The sequence below is a fragment of the Bombus pascuorum genome, chromosome 2 (assembly GCF_905332965.1).
Source record: "Bombus pascuorum chromosome 2, iyBomPasc1.1, whole genome shotgun sequence".
Taxonomy (NCBI): Eukaryota; Metazoa; Arthropoda; class Insecta; order Hymenoptera; family Apidae; genus Bombus; species Bombus pascuorum.
In genome coordinates this window covers 22,688,762-22,714,399 of record NC_083489.1, presented here as the reverse complement: position 1 = coordinate 22,714,399, position 25,638 = coordinate 22,688,762, and the positions used below count along the sequence as shown (strand labels likewise).

Sequence of the window (25,638 nt, the reverse complement as noted above, 5' to 3'; positions counted from 1 at the left end):
GAAGCGAAGCGCAGACCATGATTATCTATTACCTTTTTCTTCTGCCCACATCTTGGGGATATTCGATGTACATACTTTGGTGTTAAGAAAAAGTAGCTAGGGGATTCACGGGTCTCCGCTGTTTGAAGAGTTCAAGAAGAGTATCGTGGATAATATAAGTACAGTGGTTCGCAAAAGTATTCGTGATCTTTTGCTCCCTCGAGGCTAAAGTACTTTGACCTATTTGAAAATAGTTGGTTCTTTCGTTATGAAAGAAAACATATGTATGTTAGATTAATTATAAAGTTCTGAGGTTTCCGATCTTTGAAATAAAAGAGATCAATTTTAGAAATCAAGATTTAAGTGAAATTTTTATTAGTTAGTCTTCGATATAATGATCATTATTACTTATGACTTATCTGATAATTCATTTATGCATTCGTGTAGTTCCTTGCCTAAATTGGATAAACAAACAAAACAAAAAAAGATTTAAAAAATATTATTAAAAGTGTTATAAATTATAGAGAATAGCCAAATGTATTATCTTTCTGGGTTCTTTGTGAGTTGTAATATAGAAAACTATAGCTTATCGTATTACAAGCGATAACTACATTTAATTATTTAAAATATCACAATTTTATATTATCTTCTCGATTTCTAGACTCGTCATATTAGGAAAAATTGTTTCAGATTCTTCCTCTACCTGAAGTCTAAGTTGATCAGATTAATTATAGGACTTTGAATCTGCTTTTATTACTTACTTGTCATTATAAATATACAAATAATAGAATAATGTTACATATTGTAGACATATATAATTCGTATAGTTCCTTGTCTAAATTGGATAAACTGAAACTTTTTCTGAAATAATTGTTGTGAATGAACTATTTAGTCTATATAACGTTATAGTATTTAAATAATCGTACAATGGTACGTGAACAAAAAAACATTTAAAAAGTATTATTAAAAGTATTATAAATTATAGAGAATAGCCAAATGTATTATCTTTCTGGGTTCTCTGTGAGTCGTAATATAGAAAACTATAGCTTATCGTATTACAAGCGATAATTACATTTAATTATTTAAAATATCACAATTTTATATTATCGTCTTTTCGATTTCTAATCTCGTCATATTAGGAAAAATGGTTTCAGATTCTTCCTCTACCTGAAGTCTAAGTTGATCAGATTAATTATAACTCTTTGAATCTGCTTTTATTATTTACTTGTCATTATAAATATACAAATAAAAGAATAATGTTACATATTGTAGACAAATATAATTAAAAATAAAATAAAAAATCATACGATAAAATTATCTTGTGATCGCCTCTCTATCAAAATATCTAGAATATCTAATAAATGTAGATAATACACAAAATTCAATATATCAACATTTACATATTGACAAAAGAAGGAAAATATATTTTTCCGCAGTATCGTTAACAAAGCCGGCATCATATTCAACTGGTTGCATATTTCCTTTTGTTCGTTAATATATAAAATACATTAAAGCGTTGAAGCGGACTTCAAGGGAATCGACTTTAGTTGCGTCACGCATGAAAGTACAGAGAAATTCACACTTTGGTAAGCTGTCCTTTCGAATGAGCGTTGTCTGTGGTCTGTGTGGATAGTATTCGTGATATCCTCGTTAACCTTATCCCACGAGACAGCAAAATGCAGACCGCACCCGGGGCAGTGCTCGTTATCAAACGGATTCCCTATGTTTTAACAATATACTTGCGAGACAGTATACATACTTTGCCATGAACAGGTCTCGCTTCCGCATGGACACGAACAGTTGTGCACAGTTGCGAGATCGTTTGCAATGTTCCTTGTGCTTCTTCGATGAAATTCTGAAGACGGAAGAGGTTTGAAAAGTGGATTTGCGTATGCGTAGAAATATTTACAGATTTGTATTATTATTTTTATATCAGTTTATATTATATAGTTAAATGTTATTCCATATTATATTTTATTATTGTATTATTAAATAAAAATTATCTTTCCATTTGATTTTGGATTTAATTTAATTTATGATTTTTATAATCTTTACTATTTTATTATTATGTTATTCTACATTAAACTATCACATAAATGATAAGAGTATAATGTACGTGGGTACTACAATGATGTGTGTTGTTTAACTTAAATTACGTCTACGGTTTTTTTATGTTTATGTTTTAATTTTATGGTTTAATTATGTTTATTTATTTATGTTTACGTCTACGGTTCTGTGAATGTCATATTTTTATTTTTACACATATTGTTTTACATCCCTATACTATATTTTATTTTATTTTATTATATGTATACTCTCTCGGCTGTAACCATTAAGGCACGTATTCATTTAGGACAAATTGAATACTTTTCGCTGCTTTTATTTTCTAATTATTCTATCATATAGATAGAATACGCTTATAACGTAAAATACTAAATAAAGTATAGTTTGTTCCAGTTAAACGTAACCAATAATCTTTTTAATATTTATAAATTATAATCCTATATTATTTTCCCTATTTTTATGTGTAATACTTTCCATTGTTTCATTGTTCTTTTACATGAAACTTTTCGTTCGTAATATAAATAAATAGATAAAGATAATCGCTGTTAGTTTTTTCTAAGATACGATTAGATATTACATCGTTATAAAGTTTATTTTTTATTTACACGACAGTTTATTATATCGCTTCTTAAATTTAATGATGCTAATAATTGTTTCGAGTACACCCTCCGCTATCATAAACAAATTACGTTCCAATTGAAATTTTTCAGGAAGATATATCTCTCTGATTACGTACAGCTTGAATTATAAGGGGGGAAATAGAAGCGATATTCTTTATACATAATTATACGGTAGTTGATCAATGCTACAGGATAATATCGTACTCGACAAGTCAGAATGGTCAAATTATAGGAACAGAATGACAAAAATAAGCATCTCGGTAAGCAGTGAATAGGTGATAACGTTAATTTGCACGACCAGGACAATTTTCTTGTATTATAGGATTAGATTAGCATTCTCCGAAAAAGGAATAGAGCACAAACTAAGGATTAACGATGATTTGTATTACGTGATTAACAAAATTATAGGTAAATTACTGGTTATTCCCTTAGCAATTTTAACCGTTTAAGTTTTATTAAACGCGCTATTACATTGCCATTGTGGCGAAATTCTTTTCATTTTGATATAGAAATGAAGGAAATATGAATATACAAAATTGCTGAGATAATAAAAGCAAAAATAAGAATATTACGTATATTTTTCTCAAAGTGAGGTTATATTTACAAGTTGTAATAACGTTATCGGTAATGTAAAACAAGATTTGAGTTTTATATTATATCGATATAATTATATCGAAGAACATTCAAATGTATTTACAAGTTGGAGTTGACCTTGTAGAACCGCTTCGTCCTCTCCGATTTCGATGATTGTTTAATGTTATGCGATCATGTATTATGTGCAACGCTTACGTAAAATAATAACAAGTTAATAATTGATATTAATTTACGAAATAGAATAATTGTTACGATTTCACATAAACGTAGCCGGCGGCCCCACTATGAAAAATCTAATCCAAATCTAATCTCAATACATTGATGATATTCATTATTAATCAAGTTCTAAGTTATAGGTTATAACAGGACATTTCTTGTAGTCTTGCATGTAGATGGAGTTTGTAAGCTCGCCTAACCTTTATTTATAAACAGAACATCAACACTGACACAATGGCATAACTATAGGCAAGAATACACTGTAGTGGTATGTGCAGTTTTTTGCGAATATCTCAGAAAACTGAGCGAAATCGGCGATTATATGTATAAGAAAATATTGTTCAAAACTTCAATTTCCATAACATAGAAATTGAGGATGAGGGAACTATTCTATAAGTTCATCAAAATAAATTTTATCCTTTTCTCTCTTTTCTAAACCACTGTGTTTTGAAAACTTCTTTTCTTTCGCTATTTATAGTTATATCAATCGCTTGGATTGGGTTATTAGCCACACAAAAGAACGAAAAGTTGTTACATACATATACGTATACATGCGCAGTAGAAACGTTAAATTCAATGTACACACTCCCCCAAAGAAGTTTTCCGGAAGAAACGCTGACCTGATTGGTTCGTTGTTTGTTTTTGACAGACTCGGCACAATCGTAAAGTTAAGCACGCGTATTGATCGAAAATGTCACATGTACAAATAAAACAATATGCATCGCACGATGGTGAGTGATAGAGAGTACCACTCTTGGCCCTGTGCCGTCCCGCCAGACTTCTTTTCATCTCCGAACAGTATGTACTTATACAAAATATAAATAAAAGACAAAGGTTAGGTTTAGGTTGGATCACTGTCTTATTACTAGGTTATCCATTTAATTCGGAACTCGCGCTTGCGAGAACACGAGAATGGCAACAATGTAATATATATGCTTACTACTGCAGTTAAATGTCGCTCGCCATCTATGAGCTGTTGCTAGAAGTATAATTAGACAAAACGCATAGCGGTTTGGTCGTCGTCGAAGGACTCTAAATTTGCCGTCACAATTAGGGGAAGACGATCGCCGAAAAAGCGAGCCACTTGTTTCCGAAAATTTCATGTCCTTGCGAGTTCCAATATATTGCATTGTATCTAACGTATATATATATATATATATCTAACATTGTCGCTTATGAATCAGCAGTATAAACACTAATTGTATATGTTCTTGTTCAAACAGAATCGCTTCATATCATTTGTATAACCTTAAATTTGAACGAAAACGATACAGAAATTTGAAGATAAAGCAACTCGTAAGGAATAAGCGAAGAAAAGAAGCAGCATTGTATCTTAATTTGAAAATTGGAAACGAGAAAAGAGAAATTTGCTGTAATTGTTTGTTGTAAAAAAACATTTGTTGTAATTAAGAGACATTAATAGATTGCAAGTGTTTATGCAGTTATGACAGGTTTGAGTATGCAAAAATGTATATACAAAGATATGCACGAATGTAAAATTGTATAAAAATAAAAAATAAAATGCTTGGGTACGCATTATTAAGTTTAGAGAATATATTTTCATTCAAGTTGAAATTATTTATCCGTATTTATAAAAATATGAATTTGTATAAACATCTACAGTTTAGGTATTAGTTTCTATCATCTGTATACATCAATGTATTAATTTACGTTTGTAATAATATATTCATAATGTTTCAAATTACAATATTTTCTAGAACAATTATGTTCTTTGGTAAATTAAAACTTTAGACATACATACAACGTCGTAAATTGAAAGCATCTGAGAAATTTTGCATGTAAAATCCTTTCGCTGGAGGAATGATCCCTCTTAACTTTTTATACTTCCAACAATCGTGCTGTTGTGGATTTGTCAGTATTGTATGAGTCTCATAATCTTATTTAAAAACCCAGCTTACAAAATTATTAAACTCAAACTTCAAAAACATATTCAATTTCAAAAATATATTGAGTTACTCGAAATGTTCGTAAAGAAATTTGAGAAAAATTAGGAATTATTAGAAATTAAAGAATTATGTGGTTTTACATCAGCGCTTTAAATTCTCGCTTACCTTTATTTTTCTTTATATTCCGATAATTTTGAAGTTTGAAATTAAAGTCAAGATAAAGTTGTGTCGTTTATTAATCGGGATTAATTTCTAATGTTCAATCGCTGATCTAATAAAAATCATAAACATTATCATAACATGAATACCAACAGTGCCCTTTATTATTTGCATGTAAATGTATACGTTTTGTTGCTTTATTAAAATATATTGTATGCTTTCCTTGTAACATAACATTTCTTTCAATCGAATGAACAATTTTGTAATAACTAATATAGAAATAACTTCACTTTTGATATCGTCGATGTAATATCTCAATTAACGTTTTAATAACATTTGCACAGAATCCTGATGAATGAGCCTTTGTGGAAGCTATGAAGCATTAGGCACACCCCACTGGCGAAGGCACACCCCTACGTTTAAGGTAAGTTCTTAAAAGAGGGTAACACTCAGCCAGCAACCATTTCTGCACGAATATTTGTCCTAGAAGGTACAGAATGTATAAAGAGAGAAATTCGGAATTTCCGAACGTAAATATCATAGAGAGTGAACGTAGAGTTATGCCATTATCGTAGATCCATAAATCCACCTTATTTGAATAACCGAATTTCTGCGAGTAATATATGTTCCATTATATTTATCAAGTATGTTTTTTCTATCAACTCGGTGTCGAATATAATACTTTTCAACCGAAGGAAGAAAGGAGTTCTCACGTAGTGATAAAAAATTTACACCTAACAGCAAACCAGGAAGTGATAACAGACGAACTAGAAGAACGTGATCATAAAATATGTGCATTTGCTTATAATATAAAGCACGGGATTATTTACTTACTGTTTTTCTTTGTCGATTTAGATCCATTCCTAGACAATAAAAAATCTTTACAATAAACTCATCTTACAAAATTTATAAGGCAAAAAGCGACGGTACAGCTACCCGGAAAAAAGAATTAGAGATTTGCCAACGCTTTGTGCATACTCACAATTCAATCTTCAATGTGTGAAATGTATAAAGAATCATCTCACTTTAGATAGCAAGAGAACAAAACAACGAGGAGAATATCAAACGTACTAATTCGCAGGGCGATCGTCCATCCAATTACAAAGGATGCATAATATATAAAAAAAGTCTGACTATGCAAATGCCAACCAAACTTCTGGATTAGAATGGACAAGGGTAGATAAAGAAAAAGCAGTAACATTTACCAATAGAAGAAGACGAACATCCACAAACGAACAATTGCAAGAGAAATTGGAAATACCATTTCAACTTTTATCTCCTATCAAGTAGTATACTATTGCAGAAGCAAAATCCGGTAATCCGCAAATTGCCAAACTTCAAGAAAGTTCCTGATTTTGGCTTAATAATCGTGGAAACTCTAAAGGAACTTCTAAAGAAAGCCATTACTCTTCTAACCCTCATCTACAATGCGATACTGGGAGTTAGTTACATACTTCACCCTTAATTGCTACATAATTAGTCTATTACTTGGAAAATAGCCCAGATTATATTAGTTCCAAAATTAGGTGAACCTACGGAAAACGTTCAATCTTACCGACCAATAAGCTCGCTATCAATTGCTTGGTACAAACTGCTTCTGAAGAGACTAAACTCTTTTTATAAATAAATACTAAAATACCAATTCGGCCTTAGGCATAAACACGCCACTATCGAACAAATTTACAGATTTTTTATTAAAAAAAAATCTTAGAAAATCTAAACGATAAAAACTACTGTTTAGCTGCTTTCCTCGGCATTTTGCAACCTTTTGATAAAGTATGGCATATATGACTATTATTTAAAATTAGAGAGCAACTATCCCATCCGTATTACCTCCTTTTGAAATCTTATTTTTCCGATAGACTTTTTGAAGTAAAATTTCGGAAAACTACCTTCGACCTAGTTTTAATACGCTCTGGTGTTCCACAAGGAAGCATACTGAACCCAGTACTTTACACTTTCCTCGCCGCCGACATACTGACAAAAAGCAATACAGTAATTGCAACATATTTGGACAACGTACCAATCTTAGCCCCGAGCATAGCCTAATGCAGAGGTAGAAATCTCGGAGAAATTGCAATCGCATCTCAATGAAATCGCTTTTTTGCAGCTTTGTTGAGAACATGAAAAATAGAAGCAAATACCAGTAAGTCGGTAGATACGTATTACTTTGACAACGCGAACTAAAACTTGTCCGGTAGTCTGGCAATCAGTTTAGACAGCTTGGCAATACTGCAACAAAATATAATTAATACTTACGTGTGTGAGAAATTTTTTTTTTTTTGTTATTCAACGTTTTTTTTTATTTTATTTTGGTCATTTTACAATTTGTCCTTATGGAAATTTGGTAAAGTGTTATATCTTGTTGGCGAAGAAAAAAAATAAAAATAAAAAATAAATATAGCATGTGGGCGGCCACCCCCAGCGGGGTGCTAGCTTCGTTTTTTCTAAATTATATCTTTTATGTGTGTGAGAAATGACGCGGAAATTTACGGCCTTTTTTGGCAAAAATCATAACTCGACATTACAAACAAATTATTACTACACGAAACGATTTTGAAATCAATTTTGACATATGCCTGCCCTACATGGGGAACGGCACGGTACTCAAATTGAAAGATTATTAGAAGATGGTAGAACAAAATACTACAAAGAATCTTGCAGAACCATTTGGTATACTGAACACACAAATCGATAAAAACACTGGAACATTACATGTTAAAGAAGAAGTAGCACACATTAGCAAACACTATCACGAAAGCCTCGAAGCCTGTACAAACTGCCTGGCAACGAACTTGACATGTCTTTCTAATGAAGAATACAGAGATCACTTCTTATCGTAGTACAAGACCTTTAATCGCATTTGCTTCCATGTAAGAAACGAAGGCGGCAAAATTATTTATGTAACTGGAACAGCAACTTGCATACCACTCAAGCAGGGTTGATTTATGGATTAGTCGTAAATATCATCTGGAAACAGAATGACCCAGATTGCTCTAACGAAACGTTGTTTCTCTTTCGCCATAGTGGTTTATACTGTTACTACATTTATGCAGTTACTCTCCTATCAAAAAATTCTGTATTTGATTCAATACAAATTTGGAATATAATTATTTAAGTAAATTATATATTTTTCTAACAAAGCAGAAATGGTATTGCTTAAAAGATTATTGGATAGATTGAAACATCCGTAGCTAGGTGTAAGAAAAATAAAAAACAAGAACTTGAACGAATCTTCCGAATTGACTAATCCAAGTTATACTGTTTTCTTTACTTCTATATATCTTGTTACTTTGTGGGTAGCTTCACAAGCATTTTTTTGAAAAAGTTTTCGTCCTTTTCAGGAATCAATTCCTTCGAGTAGTTTCGAGACTTTTAACAGTATATAATTTATTATTACAAAAATTATTTCAAAATTCGTTAAATTTTAATATTGGAAGATATTTAATATGCATACACTATATACATATTTATACTATCTGTACTAATATATACTATCTATGTATATATTAATGTTGGCGGTCTATGTATCTATGTATATAGACAGTATATATTAGAACAGCGGGTCAGATCGCCCACATTATTCTTCGTTTGTCGTCTGCTTCATTTCCGACTGAATTTTGCTCTGCGGCTGTATTTATGGTGTTTGCAAAAATACTTGCGAGTGATTTTGTCTCCAGCGGCGGTGATATCACTTTTTGGCTTAAATGGACGCTCGTGTATTCCGTACGTGGAGTTCGTTTGATGGTTCTTCGCGTGGAATAGTGCAAATTCCCCAACTCTGTATATGCCGATTTTGCGTTGTCTAAGGAACGTTCTGTTATATACAAGTACAAGCGAAAACCACGCAGCGTGATTTTAATTAAATTATTCGATGCGAAATAAGTTCCCATTATTTTGGGGAATTTTGCCTGGGAAAATTGCTTCATTCACGAACGAACGATGCCGTTCGTTACGAAAATGGCTTGTTATTGCCGTCACGTATTTTTGGTCGGCTATGGAAAATAGCTTTTTGATGGCGAAACGCACGCAGGCGATCCATTTTAATCAGACTTAATTCGCATGGTTCCGCTCCGACGCACAATGCGACGAATGAACCATCGAGTTGTGTCGCGTCCCTCTTACAATAGAAGAGTAAAATTAAGCGGTTGATTTGCCAATGGTTGATATATACTTAATACCGTCGAACCGAAAAAAATAAGGAATTTTATGCTGGGTATTTTATTTCAGAAGGCAGTTATTTCTTAAAGCAGTTTTCATGAAATATTCTGTTCTTCTATTGAATTATGCTTTGTGTCTTTAATTTATATTTTTAGAATATTTATAGCTTTACTGAACTGGATACCCCAACATGATATAATTGGCAAGGGAGCAATTCTACGTGAAAAAACAAGATCTATATTTTTGACAGTCTCGGCTCAATTTTTCACATAGAATTACTCTCTTGCCAATTGTACTATAATCATAGGAACACCCTGTGTGTGAATTTATTGTAAATTTTATATAAACCGAAACTGCAAATGAAAAACGATGGGCCGTGCCTTCGTACACTGAAGCATTGAAAGCATTCGGAACAAATTTCGGTGGTTTGATACATAAAAAGAATTACTTATGTATCTATATGTATTAAGAAATTTCATTTTTGAAAGTCGGAAAAATATGGAATCCTTAGATAGACAAATTGGCAATATTCTTAATCTCTACTTCAAATAAATGAAATTTAATATCAGGAAAATAATTATTTTATTATCCAAAGCCACTATTTTTGTCTACATGTTAGATGAGTATAGAAGAATGTTTTATACTCTAAACTAAAATACATGCTAGGTTTCCAGAGAATCATCGAATATTACACTTTTCTATTGTATACATATAGCGTTCTTAGGATCTGTTTAAATGTCAGGAGATATTAAACTTGGTAATGTTTTTTATACAGATTATGATATTATTATATTTTAGATTTTCCACTTATTTTCAATTTATTTTTTATATAAAAAATTTAACGAACTTGAAAATACTCTACGTTGCTGATAACAATCGAATCGAGCTCGATCGACTTCGAGGTTCTTGAGAGTATGTTCTATTTGTTTTTCATTTGGACTTTGTTGATGTCGTAGTTGGCTGTACTCTTTGTTAGTGGGTTTATTAATGGTCTGCTTATTATTCTTTGTGCGAGGTCTTTGATGTAGCTAAGTGAGGTCTGTTACGGAGTTGCAATCTTTTGAAATGTTTAGAATTATTCTTAGAAATCTCTTTCATATCTTCTAAGTATTTTGTGAATGTGCTCACACCGTGCACTTGCACGTTTTATACATTTAAATGGATTTTGTGTCTTGTTGACAGTGAGCTTCCTTTACCTATTAGTAGAAAAGGAACTCTGATTGTTCCAATGGATTTTCGTACAAGTCTAACATTTTTTTTTTTTATTTTGGTTTTTACAATTTGTCCTGAAGGACAAAGTATTATATTTTATTGGTAAAAAAAAAAAAAAATAAAAATAGAATATAACATGTGGATGGCTACCCCCAGCGGGGTGCCATCTTCGTGTTTGCTAGGTTGTATCTTTTATGAGGTCTATTGGGTGTTTCCTTTTTAGTCTTCTTGCGATGTTTGTTGTGTTGTTCGTACAAGTCTAACATGGCTAGTTTCCAAACAAGTCTAGTTTTGAGAATAACGATTAGATAATTTACTTGTTTTTTTTTCATTCTATTGAATTCATTTCTTCTTGTTGAAATATTACTTTATTATGTGGATGCTTGCTTTTGCTATCGAATAAGTTTGAGGTAAGTTACAACTTGGAAAAGGTGGTGTAAATTGCCAGTGGATTCTTTTGGCTGTCAGGAGAATGTGCATAATGCAGTGTCGTGGGAATATGTATATGAGTGTACTTTCTCACTTAATGGGATGTCGTTAAATATAAATGTTGAATGGAGTACGATCTACAATGGGCCCTCAGGGGACTTGCTTGAATAGGTTTGTGGGAGTCTCACGTGCAACTGAGATATACCTGGTATATCAAGTAGTTTGCATGGTCTTGCAAGTAGTTTGGTATTATTCTGATTAGATCAGGTGTTAATTTGTATTGCCTCAATTATAAGTCCATTGTGCCATATATTGTCAAAGATTTTTTAAATGTCCAGTAGGGCCAGGACTGTTGATCTATTGTTATTCAACTCAACAATGATGTATTCTCTTAATCTAAGAATTTCCTGAATCTTTGAATGTCCTGATTCGAAAGCGTATCGTTCCTTTGTTATTACATTTTGTTGCCTAATATGGTTATTGAGTTGCAAGGGTATTAAATTTTTTAAAATTTTGCGGAGTGCTTGGTGAGCCGATAGATTTGTAATCTAGTGGATTATTTTTGCTTTTCTTTCATTTGGATATGGAAAATATTTTCCACTATTTTCTAGGATTTATAGGATAATGAAGATGTACCATAATATAGCTGATTCATTTTTCTGGGAGGTTTTTGATCCGTAGTGTTGAGATTTAGGATTTTGTTGCTCTTTTAACATTTTAATAACGTGAATTATTGTAAGTGAATATGTTTTGCTATTATATATACGTGTTTAGCTGAACTACGTTCGTGTTAGGTAACAAAGTTTTCCAAAGCTGAAACAACGTGGTTTATAGAGTTGTATATTATAGGAGGTTCCTACGAGGAAACCTTATCCTTGTTTGAGAAGATAGTTTCTGCCCAGATTTCGAGACGGAAAATAGACGCGAAATTATACTACAAGGTCTTCTATATCTTCCAGACGGACTTGTAAGTGATATTAATATTTGGATTTTTGTTGCCATTGTATAATATATACTTGTTTTGGGTAGGAAATCTGATTTCTTACTTGAGTGGTAAAGGTATTTCTTAGTTCGCGTTCTGCGAGTCCAGTCTTTTGTATTTGTTTTGTGTCTGTTTTTATGTTGTACAAGTTGCAGGGGCGCGTTGTCAAGTGTAAACGTTTGTGAATAGACTTTGAATTTAGATAGGACTTAATTATCTGTCCGGTGAATGGTCTTTTATAATCTGTTAATTCCTTTGTCTGTGTGCTATGTGGAGGAAAGCATAAAAGATATAAGCTGGGTAGCCACCCACATGCTATATTTTATTTTTATTTTTTTTTACCAATAAGATATAATACTTTACCAAATGTCACTCAGGACAAATTGTAAAAACCAAAATAAACTAAAAAAAAAAAAGAAATGTGGAAGAAAGATGCGAGTTCATGGACTGATTGGAGCAGAGTTTCCCAGTTTGTGCATGTTATAATTTTATCGATAAAATGTGTTTGTTGTTTGTGGAGATGAGGATGATTAGTAAGTGGTTGGAGGGTCGGTCGTGAGTGATTTTACACTCTGTTTGCATTAATAGGTTTGCGAGGAACATGTTTACTTAAGTCTATGGTAGTTGTTAGTGTTGGTGCGGTTAGGAAGTTTGTTCCCGTTTGTATTAAAGATGAAGTTGTTTCATATCTCATATTTTGTGTTGAGGTTTCCTGCTATGAGGAAGTTATAAGTGGATATGAAGTCGAGAGTTTCGGGTGTTAATTTCAGTATAGGGTATAAACATGCTGCGATAGTTAGGACTGTTTTGATGTTCATTCTAGTGAATACTGTTTCTATTTCTACTATCAGGTTGTACAATGTCTAGGGTTTTGAAATATTTGCGTACAAAGGTCCCTATATCTCCACTATACACCGTGGCTCTGTCTTTCCATATTGTGTTGTAATATTTTGAAATTTACATGCACGTTGTTTATAGGTTTAGGCAAGATTATTGCTATTTCTATCTTGCGCGTTTCTAGAGAGAGTCGGAGCTCAAAGATTTTTGGTTCTAGACTGGTGGCGTTTGAAAGTAATCGGCATTCTCCTGGATGCGGCAACAGACCAGAACACTGGCCACAGTTTGCCGGGTGATTTTCTTTGTAACTGTAGCAAGTTGACAGGAATATCAAGTTTCCTAGTACATTCGTGGATGACATATTTCCCAGCGCAATTTCACGCAATTCGAGTGATTGTTGCAATTGGTCGAAGTGCGTTCGTGCGTTTAGCAACGAAAGCACAATACGTAAAAGTTTTTAGAAAGTTTCATATCTTTCCCAATAGGCTCATGAACCAGCTAAAATTCCAGAATATCTGTTTCGAACTTCTTGGGTTATTGTTTCAGATAAGACCGTAGTTTTACACGCAGTTTCTTTTCCAGACGTTAAGGACCGAGGTTCTGAAATCTTAATGCAGGTAGCATACACTTGTGCTTAAGTTTGAGCAAACTTTTCATCACAAGGTTACTGCTACTTTGATTTCCAGTGAATAGGTGTGAATACCATTTGAAATACAAAGTTTGTATTTTCGTCGAGTCGCGGGGAGACGCGATCGCGTTGATGCGCGTCAACGGCAGTCGTAAATTCCCGTTACGATTATACGAATCGACACCACGAGCAGGGCGATCCCCTTATTTCTTTTGGGATAATAGGGGCGTTTGTTGTTGAATACAACTGTAGTCTACAGTTATATAATATATATATATTTCCACCAAAATTACAACACTTAGAACGTAGACAGAAATTATTTGACGTCGTCGTGTCGTTTGACTTCGTCGTGTCGTTTGACTTCGTCGTGTCGTTTGACTTCGTTGTGTCGGAAAGTACAGTGATTGACCTGAGGGTTGATAAAACAATAGATTTGACTGCCCGATGATGTCATTTGACTTCGTCGTGTCGTTTGACTTCGTCGTGTCGTTTGACTTCGTCGTGTCGGAAAGTACAATGATTGACCTGAGGGTTGATAAAACCATAGATTTGACTGCCCGATGATGTCATTTGACTTCGTCGTGTCGGAAAGTACAATGATTGACCTGAGAGTTGATAAAACAATAGATTTGACTGCCCGATGATGTCATTTGACTTCGTCGTGTCGTTTGACTTCGTCGTGTCGGAAAGTACAATGATTGACCTGAGAGTTGATAAAACAATAGATTTGACTGCCCGATGATGTCATTTGACTTCGTCGTGTCGTTTGACTTCGTCGTGTCGGAAAGTACAATGATTGACCTGAGGGTTGATAAAACAATAGATTTGACTGCCCGATGATGTCATTTGACTTCGTCGTGTCGGAAAGTACAATGATTGACCTGAGAGTTGATAAAACAATAGATTTGACTGCCCGATGAGTGACAGAACAGTAGATTTAACTGTCCGAGGAGTGTAAGAACAGTTGACTGTCCGAGGATTGTAAGAATAGTAGACTTGACTGTCCCAGGGGTGTAAGAAGAGTAACAGACTCGTCTCGTACTATTTAGGAGGAAAGCTCGGAGTGGGTGTACCCCTTTTGAACTAAGAACGCGGATTCGTTGTTCACACTTTTCGGTAGAAAAATGAGGATAACGATCCGCGATGCCCATTGGTTATAGCCAATGTTAATAAACAAAATACGAGGAGAAAGTCTCCTGCAGATGTGGCTCATGGGTATCCTTGTTCCTGGGAAAAACCAGCTATTTCGCTGGGCACATCCGCTTTCTCCGTAACCAGCAAGAGCGTGCAACAAACCCAAGGACCGTTCAAAGGACCATCCATAAACAGGAAATACTTATATGAATAGAAGTTAAGCTAAACAGATTCGATTTATGGTGGTTCCTTGGGTTTATTGCAGGTCAGTGTACCGAGGACTAGGCCTTGGCGGCCAGACCGAGAGAGAAGTCGCACGGACCATCTCGCGCGACGTAACAAAGTTCTCTGAATTTTCTATGATGGTAAGTGTTGAGAATTGTGGTCTGATTTCCCAGAAATATGATTTTTAACCCAAAACCATACGCGTTTCGAAAACTTTTAATTAGCGCTGTAAGTTTTCTTTACATGTGAGTGAACATAGATGGGGAGGGGAACGGTTGAGTGATTCTGATTTGAGTTTGTGTTAGAGATTGTTTTGGGAAGATGTGTTTGTCTGTATATCGAAACAACTACCAAAGGTCGAAATGGACTTGACGTGGATGTGTTACAGTGCTATACTCACAGGCTTCGAAGTAGATGTCTGAATGATGGTTCTTCTTGATGAGTTGCTCGGTAATGTGCAGTGCTTCTCGATTTTTATCCTGTGAAGTTCCCTATCTAGTTTTAGTTGTTCTTAGCTTGTTCTGAGTTTTCCACCAGGGACGCGTTGAAAGTGTGGATCGATGGTAGTATCTCCACATCCTGTTCTCTTTCGGTTCCAGAAGTTTTGCAATCTTCCGTTCGTGGTATGATTTCGCTAACACCAGATGTGTATCGAGTATCTACCACTGAATTCTCGCTAATGATGCCCGTGTTATCGTCTTCTACTACCGAACTAGAGGAGTCGATGAATCTTTATACGATCCTTGGTAGTTGCATTTTTAATAGCGATAATAGACAATTAGCGCCTATGAATACACATGGAGTTGATTTTGGCTAAAAGATTGAAAGGAGAGCGGCGACGCAACGGCAATTCGTGACTTTATTGACGGCATGCTTAGCTGAAATTCCGAGACTATCATCGCAGATGTTAGACGACTGGCAAGAAATCTCATTTTATAAGTTTGATTTTACTGTTACGCCTGAACGCTATTCATTTTTACATACAATGATCCCAACTTTACAAAACGTTCCGTATCTATTCGCGCTCAACACAAAAACATTCTACGATACTTTACATAAAATCCTATCTGTTTAGTTTTCTATACCACCAATTCAAGAAAACATTCCAGAATACTCCCCACAAAATCTCGTATTCTATCTGTTTTTCATACAATTATTTAGCGAAAATATCCTATAATTCTGCATACAAGGTCCTATTTCATTTGTTTATTCTGTAATACTTTACAAAAAATCTCATATTCTGTTTACATCGGTCCCTTCATTTACGCGGTAAATTATAACGTGTTTACAATTTATGCATGATCTTAACACGTTCGTCGCCACGTCGCACATATCTACGTGACGAGTATACTTCCGTGGGGGCCCCGTCACCAAACGATGATGACGCTCTTCTTGTTCGAGTTAATTAATTAAATATAAGATATTATATATAGGATATACAACATAAAAATATTAAAAACACGTTATACCATACTTTTGATTAATTTATATTCCGGATAATATATTACATTATCCTACATCGTATGGTATTCGTTAAAACATTCCAAACACGTTTGGGGTGATTTTGGGCACTTGGAAAAATAGTTAGACTCCGTTACGACTACTCTCCTCACTTTCAAATATATTTTCACGCTGTTTACCGAACATTTTGAGGACGAAAAAATCACCGATGTACGTCTCGCAAGTATGCTTCTCGACTGAATGAAAGAACCGAGATACCTGCCATGAGATCCCTCGGAATACTCTAGCTGGATAGCTTACCGTTTTCTCCATTTCAGAAATAAATAATCTTTTCTTTATAATGAATCGAAGGCAGTAAACGATGAATCGAAGGGGATAATTGCTTTTGGTCGGATTTGGGCCCCGCAGGTAACTTAGCCGAATCACGCTGGGCGACGAACGTGTTAAATGGTATATGAAGGATAAAAGTACAACACGTTGTGTACAGTCGTCATATGTGTACGTACTTTTTTCTTTTGTACTGACAGACTTTATTTACGCGATTTTCATTCGCGTAAAACGGATACTCCGCGTAAGTTGAGGGACAGGTGTACTTTTGAATATGAATTATTTAAAATATAAATTCTATGATCTTATCATACTGTATGCACATAATCCTATGATCGTATTCATTTTTCTATAAATTGTTTCTTATTTTCACCCGAAAAATGTTTTGAAAAATAGAGTGCTCTCTGGGTGTTCAAGAAATTTGATCGAATACATAGCTCGACATATCCTTCCGAATATCATAACATTCTCTGGGAAATGCAAAATTTTACGACAACTCTCTTGCAGAACTAGGAAAACTGTACCTATTCCATTGGAACTGACAACCTCTTTTCATAGGTTGTCGTTGTCTTTAAACGAGCTTGGCATATAAATGCGACGTTGCTTCCTCTGCAGTACTCCTACACTGACAAAGCTTCTACGATAAAAATGTAAGCACATAGGTATCGACGGACGGGGCACGTTTATGCGATTCGACCATGCCAATCGTTTCGTTCGTGACTGGTTTTCTCTCATTTTTTTCTTCTGCGACTTGTATATACACATCTAGATTTTTTAACTCTGCTACGACTTCGTCCTTTCCTATTTTACTCGAAAATGTAGTTTTTTTTTTTCATTAAAGATAGAGCTTACGAGAGCGAAATAAAATAAAGAAAATAGAGTTTATTTTGTTACATAGATTCTTGTTCAAGAAGTTTAAGAGTGAGTAGTCTTGAATTTAAGATGATTTGGAATTTTTGCAAAAACTTTATTACTATGTTTACACTATTTTGTATTTTTATGAATATAGTTGAAGAAATTGACTAGAAAAGAAATGTTTTTCCTATTGGATATTATAACGAGTATTCTACATATAATAGGTTGGATTAGGTTTGGATTAGGCAATCTAATTTTGAGTCACGATGAATTGATTATGTTTTAACGTTGATAATAAACAATAATTAAAATAAATGATAGAAAATTAAGAATCAATAATAATAGAGAATTAATAATATGCTTCCCTTTATAGGTTTCAAGATATATAATATATAACACAATAAAATTTAATTCTTTTTAATATTTATGCAATGTTTATCAGACAACGTTACTTTATGACGGGTAGCTTAAATAAAAATAAATAAAAATACTTCTGGAAAGGTTATTACGGAGAACAAATAAAGTAAAGATGTCTTTGTTGGAAAAAAATTATATACATTTTGTAATAAAATTTACAAATTCTTTTAATAATAAAAGAAATTTATAATATTCTTTTATATTAATATGTAAGGCAGAAGTTTGTCATAAACGGTCGAATGAGACAAATAATAACGATTATTCCCCCTTTAGTAGATTTTTGAAGGTCTATAGCAAGTTAACAAACACCGCAAGAGGACTAAAAAGGAAACACCCAATAGACCTCATCAATAGACCTAGCAAACACGAAGATATATAACCTCTACTTTTCATTTTTAGTTTCATAGCATATCTTCAAAGCATATGCCTGAAAATGTGTTGTTTCAGATATATTTAAATAGCAAATTTTCGAATCTACTTTTCATTAGTACTGTAATAAGATACACCTATTACCATTATAATGATAAAATTTAGAAACCAATCTTTAAATTACGTAAAAGTTAAAGGATAATTCAACTAAGGAGTTAAAGCAATTCCACCAACAGTTAAGGATTATAATGGGTATTTGACCATTTAAATAATTTTACGCCTTTTGTGAAGTTTTGCAATAAATATTTCATAACTTCTACGTATGTACATATTCGGATCTGTTTCAAACTTTATCAATGTGATTATAATCATGTCACATATCCTATACATAAAAGATATAACTTAGAAAAAACGAAGCTGGCACCCCGCTGGGGGTAGCCACCCACATGCTATATTTATTTTTTATTTTTTATTTTTTTACCAATAAGATATAATACTTTACCAAATGTCCTTCAGGATAAATTGTAAAAATCCAAAATAAACTTAAAAAAAAAAAAAAAAAAAAAAATAGCACGTTACGAAATCCGGAGAACGCTTAAAGCAAACGAAAATCTCGCTATTACGGCAGAGGAACTGAAAATTTTCAAGCAGGTTTGCGCAATTCTTTTCAACGCGAATATAAAAGCAGTCACGTCGCGTGAAATAAATGGACAAAAGAAATAAAATATTGCAGCACATTTTCTCACGTTTTACGTGGTAAAGGGATGACATTCTAACAAAGAGTAAAAAGAACTAACAATTTTGTTAGGATCAGTGAAAATTAAACATACCAGGTAAATGACATAAACATTATTTTAACATACATATATCACAAACTCTAACGAGACACGATCAAAATTCTCTTGTATAATGAGTTATCAACGATTAACGTTATTGAATATACAAGTTACAAATTGTAACGGCAAATAATTTTTACAATTTCACAAGTTACAATTTAAATCGCTAATATAGCTTATTCAATTTTTTATCATTTTTGTAATTCTAATTGTAATTTTAAGAACCATTATAGAACACACAAAAGTGGCTCATCATCTCTTAAAAGAGAAAAGAAAATTTGTAAATTGCATAAAGTTAAATTAACTGCGATAGAATAAATATTTTTTTTATAGACAATAATTATATTCTTTGTAACATTCTTTTGCGTCACTCATATTTTTACCGTGTTTTAACGCTATTTGAGCATTTTGAATTAAACTGGACAACTGGACACATAGTATATATATAATATAATACAATATAATTGTCCAGTTTAACTCGAAATACTCAAATAACGCTGAAAAACGCTAGAAACACAAAAATTTTAAGTTTTTTTTTTATTATTATTTTATTTTGGTTATTTTACAATTTGTCGTTGTGGACATTTCGTAAAGTGTTATATCTTGTTGGTGAAGAAAAAAAAATAAAAATAAAAAAATAAATATAGCATGTGGGCGGCTACCCCCCACGGGGTGCCAGCTTCGTTTTTTTTTCTATGTTATATCTTTTATGAGGTCTATTGGGTGTTTCCTTTTTAGTCTTCTTGCGATATTTGTTGTGTTAATAAAGTTATATCTTTTATGTAAAAAAAAAAAAAAAAAATTTTAAGTGACACGAAAAAATGTTTTATAAAAAATTATATGACATCGAGAGTGGTACACTATATTTTTGTCTGTTTGATTTTGCGATGATCTTTAAACGTTCTGTGGTGATTATATCGAAATTTAAATAGTACAAGGAATCATTCACAGAAATATATATTTCAGTTATACAAATATATGTACTGAAGTGGATGGACATCATTTCGAATACCTGTTCAGGTCAATTTTCCTTTGTCAATCCCTTCATTATGATTATTTTATTATTCACAGTTATTACCAAACGTTTCTGAATTTGTCGTACTTAGGATCATGTATGAAGGTCATGATAATGTAACTCATTGGCTCGGTCTTACTCAGCTGTAATGCCACGATGATAAAAATATAATCCCGTTTAAAAAAACATCGGTGATCTTGAAATCTTGAAAAATACTACTTTAGATACATTTCGTATTTACTATTACATTTATCCTTCTGAATCAAATACCGTTCTTCTCTGACATTTTCTTATTAATAATGATAAGTGAGACACTAAAAGTGTCCAAGTTAGGTGAAACAGCCTGTATATATAAATTGCATAAAATTTATATATACATACAAACTATATGAGGTTACATAAAAATACAATTTTTGAATCAATATAAGATTGACTAAATTTTTTAAAATGCTTTTAATTATATAATAATCTACAGTGGTATATAAGTTTTCTATTTGTATATAAATTCTTATCAACAATGATAAATGAGACACTGAAAGTGTCCAAGTTAGGTGGAACAGCCTGTATATATAAATTGCATAAAATTTACATAAAAATACAATTTTTGAATCAATATAAAATTGACTAAATTTTTTAAAACGCTTTTAATCATATAATAATCTACAGTGGTATATAAGTTTTCTATGTGTATATAAATTTACATTTGTATAGCTAATAATAATTCATACAAGAAGTTAGTATGCGTATAAATAGTAGACATATGAAGAAGGATATTTTCAGATATATAACAACGTATTACGATTGCTAGAACTAGTCAGGTCACAAAATATTTCCTAGAAAGTTACACATACAAAGGGCTTGTTTCCTAGAAAATTTCAAATTTACAAGGAACCTTGTAAAATATTCTATGCAAAGAATATAGAAGAAATGGAAGAGAAAGACAGGGTCTAGGCAAATTTGTTTCCTGCGCGCGATTCGCTCGAAGCGACGCTTCCATTCACCGGGGAAAATGAATTTCTTTGTGACGCGTAACGCTTTGTTTCCCTGTCGTGAAACGTATGTCATGTACGCAGGAACATTTAATAAAAGCCATCTCCAATGATGGTTTATCGATCAGCGTTTAATCGCGTCGTTCGATAGAAAGAAAAATCAAACGAGACGTCAAGCTGACGAACAATAATAACGCTACGTCGCGTCGGTTCAGCTACGAGAAACTACCTCGTTGTCAAATGTGCACGATGGGGTCATGTAATTTCGCTAGAGGACCACTCTCCGGAAGTGCTTTAGGCTTTGCCTTTTATAGCCTTGCGCAACCTCATATCCTATGAATCGCTTTTGTTACTTCGATACGATTGAAATCAATGAGACACGTGAATCCCCATAAAATTAATTTCCAAGTGGAAGAAACAGAGCGAATAACAAAATTTGGGATCTTTTATAAAATTATATATTTGCGATAAGCGCATAAAATGTATGGATTTAGGTTTCTATGAAAAAACCTTTGGGTTTTTTACGGAATTACATATTTTATTATTACTGAGACAAGACACACGTATAGTAATTAGATCTTATTTAGATACGTTTAGATCAGAATTAGTTTTATTAGCTAAATGAGAATGAACAATTAAAATGTTCGAAGGTTTTATAAAATTACATATTTTATAGATTTTGATTTGTGATAAGCATATGTTTATAATAAGTAATAGGAAATTTACATTGAAATTTCAATTGGTTTTGATGTAAATAAAAGTGAATACTTCAGAGATCTTCAATTTTTCGAAATTCATGTATCTCGTCGTTTTCAATCTAAGATAACAATTTAGGTGGGAGTTAATTTCAAATTGGGGAAAAGGGAATGATAAAAAATCTTGAATCTTTCGTAAAGTTATATATTTTATTTTTTCTAATTTGTGACGCGTATATATATTTTTTTATTTTTTTATTTTATTTTGGTTGTTACAATTTGTCCTGAAGGACATTTGGTAAAGTGTTATATCTCATTGGTAAATAAAAAAATAAAATAAAATAAATATAGCATGTGGGTGGCTACCCCCAGCGGGGTGCCAGCTTCGTGCTTTCTAAGTTATATCTTTTATGAGCGTATATATATGTGAGATATGCATTTAGGTTGCAATTAGTTTCGAAGTGGAGACAAGCGAGCAAGAACTTTGAACTTTTTGCGAAAATATACATTTCGATATAAGATAATTGAATTTTTTGTGAAATTATATATTCTATAGGTTATATGTATATACAGGGTGCTCCTGAAAATTGTATACGAGCGGACACGAGTCGATTCCTCGTGGAAAGAATACAATGTTTTCATATGATGTCTCGTTTGCAAGAAAATTGAGTTTCAAAATTTAAAAGGTAGTTGGTTAAGTGCCGACTGGTTATGATAAAAGAAATATGATAAATAAATAAAAAATGTGAAAGAAAATTTTTCTGTTTAACGTTTCATTTTTAAGAAAATTGAATTTGAACATGCTAAGAATTGGCTTGGTACACGCGAATGACAAATTTTCAAATTTATTATTCTTTTATATAAATTTTATTTCATATTTTCGACTTACCACTTCCTGTCGATCATTTACTGCTGTTCGAAATTAGCCATATCAAGTACACTCGATAAATTTCTAAACTCAAAATGTTGTTCGAATTATTGATAGGTGGTACCTTTCGATTTAAAATATCAATACCTTGCATCGATCCAGTGACGATATATTCTAGTATTGCTACTTAACTCATAAATATCGAAATTGTCAAATCAAATAATTCAGTTCTGAGGAAACTAGCAAAAATTCTTTAGCAACATGTGCAACATTCGTTTTCGAATGAACAGCTATCCTCCAATATAGACAGGGTTCTAAATGAAGTTCCAAATGAAGAAATTGCTCAAACAGAGAATATTTGCAATAATTGCTACTTTTAAATTCACTGTCTGTCAACGATTAGTATTTCCAGTAAAATATTCTATATTTGGTAATTCAGTTTGATATTCTATAATTATGTATTTTTGTATATTTAAAATATTTAATTTAAGGAACCAGTTTATTTTCACCTTTGGATTTTGTTACTCCTGATTTAATTATCAATACCGATAATTTATCCCTGATAACATACGTACGAATACATCTGTCATCGTGTCTGCGTATCAATAAATACCGATGCCAAATATCGATACAATTCAAATGCATCGCCATCAGTAGTTCAAATGTTTGATCTACTAGATACTAGAATTTATTACTCAATATCGCTTATTATCTATTTACTTTACTTTTAAACCTAACTCTAATTCTGTACTCGAATTCTAAAGCTAAATTTAGAACTGGGCTTGGACTTAGACTTAGAGTTAGGCTTGCAATCAGATTTACGCGACAATTTCTGGAGTTGAGATAGAATTTGCATAACGACTAACTAGGCCACGTCCTTATAATATATAAGCGCATCCTTATAAAGGAAGTTTCTCCTCTCCTGTGCTCGTGGCGGTAGCAGTGTGCAAAAGAGAAAAACTGAAAAGGATATCGAATGTCCTCGTGAATCTTTCGTACAAGTATCACGTGGTTGGCCAAGTCTAAACAATTACCAGCGACGTGGGAAGGCGTCGGAAATATAAACCAGGTGCGACACTTTCACGCCTAAAAATACTCCAGAGTCGAGTTCTCGAGGTTTCGTACGTTTTTAAGTGGCGCGTCGGATTCATAGCGGATTTATTGCACTAGACCTAGGTGACCTTTGCTTGGAAAATGCCTGGCTAAGTGTAATGTCCAGCTATTGAAAGGTCTTCATTGTTTTCCTGACAATAAGAGAGTCGAGAGGCGGAGAGGCTCGTCGGTTATGGACGTAGTGGACATATAAAAGATTTTGATAACCTTAAAATCATGTTGTCAAGGTCATCTGAACAACCTTTACCTATGTATATTACCGCCGCTATCAGTTTCCGAGACAAATGAAATAATATTTTTATCACTATGTGTTTTAGTACTATAACGCTAATTAGTAGGAAATAAGTACATTACAATTTATAATTATTAGATTTATTGCTGCATATTGTAATTAATAAATTGTAACCGTACCTTCTTTATTTTATTTTATATTCACCTTTAATTCCTATTTATTTTTACTATATATTTTATTTTATATCGATATCTACTTATAGTTATTTATATTTTATTTATTTATACCTTGTTAATGCTCTGCTGCACTCTAAGGATTTTGACTTCGCCATTCTCTTTCTACTTCAGATTATCGAACTTACGGTTGGAGTTTTTTTTAGTTTAATTTATTTTGGTTTTTTTTACGATTTATCCTGAAAGACATTCGGTAAAGTGTTATATCTTATTGGTAAAAAAAAATAAAATAAAAATAAATATAGCATGTGGGTGGCTATACCTCCAGCACGGTGCCATCTTCGTGTTTGCTAGGTTATATCTTTTATGACGGTTGGGGTTGGAATTCTTCTTAGGTTTCAAAGGAAATAAAAGATTTAAAGTAGACAAGTGGAAACTGCTTGACTGTGAAGACTGACCAAGACCATGCTTTACAAATTTCCACGGCTAGTCAAGCGACCGGTTACTGGAAAAAGAATTCGCTTATGTAGGCACTGGGTAGCAGGAGGCAGGCGAAGAAATTTACAATACACTATTGATGTGAAAACAACTTGTCGATATATTCTGATTTCCTAAGGTTACAGTATTCACGCCAGATGTTCGTAACGTTTGTTTTCGAATGCCAACGCTGTGTACATGCTCCAAAATAAAAGATAACAATTTATTTCCATGGATCTCCAATTTTCTCTCTCTTCGCACTTCCTGTGATTTGCGTTTAAGGCGGCTAATACAATAGATGGCACGAACCAGGAATTGCCTTGGGGAACTCTCTAAAAGCTTGCGATTCGGCGTCTGCCTCAGCAACCAAATATCGCTGGCGAAATTGAGAGAGACTCCCATATGGAGACACACACAACTCCTTCGCCAACGGTAACACCTAGGAGTTCATAACGAGGTACATAAACCCCTGACTTGCTCCGATGTTGGTTGTTAGACTGCAACAGTGCTCAGCTTCGTCGCACGCACTCAGCGACGAACTCGTGCAGTTTACCCGCAAATCAAACGCAAGTTCTGAGCACAGTACAGTAATGACCAATTCGTACCCACTGATACGTGGTCAAAAGATGCAAGCAGTGGACTGTTCGTGTCCGTCTCACAGAAT

General features: G+C 33.1%; 1 protein-coding gene across 5 annotated transcripts in view; it reads left to right on the top strand.

Moving 5' to 3' along the window:
* LOC132904609 (adenosine receptor A1-like) overlaps positions 1-25,638 on the top strand; it is a 305,875-nt gene that overhangs the window by 72,532 nt on the left and 207,705 nt on the right. For all 5 annotated transcript variants that reach the window (XM_060955267.1, XM_060955269.1, XM_060955266.1 and 2 more), the window contains one exon: positions 5,884-5,963. The gene's annotated coding sequence lies outside the window, so the exon portion shown is untranslated. The remainder of the gene's footprint in view (positions 1-5,883; positions 5,964-25,638) is intronic.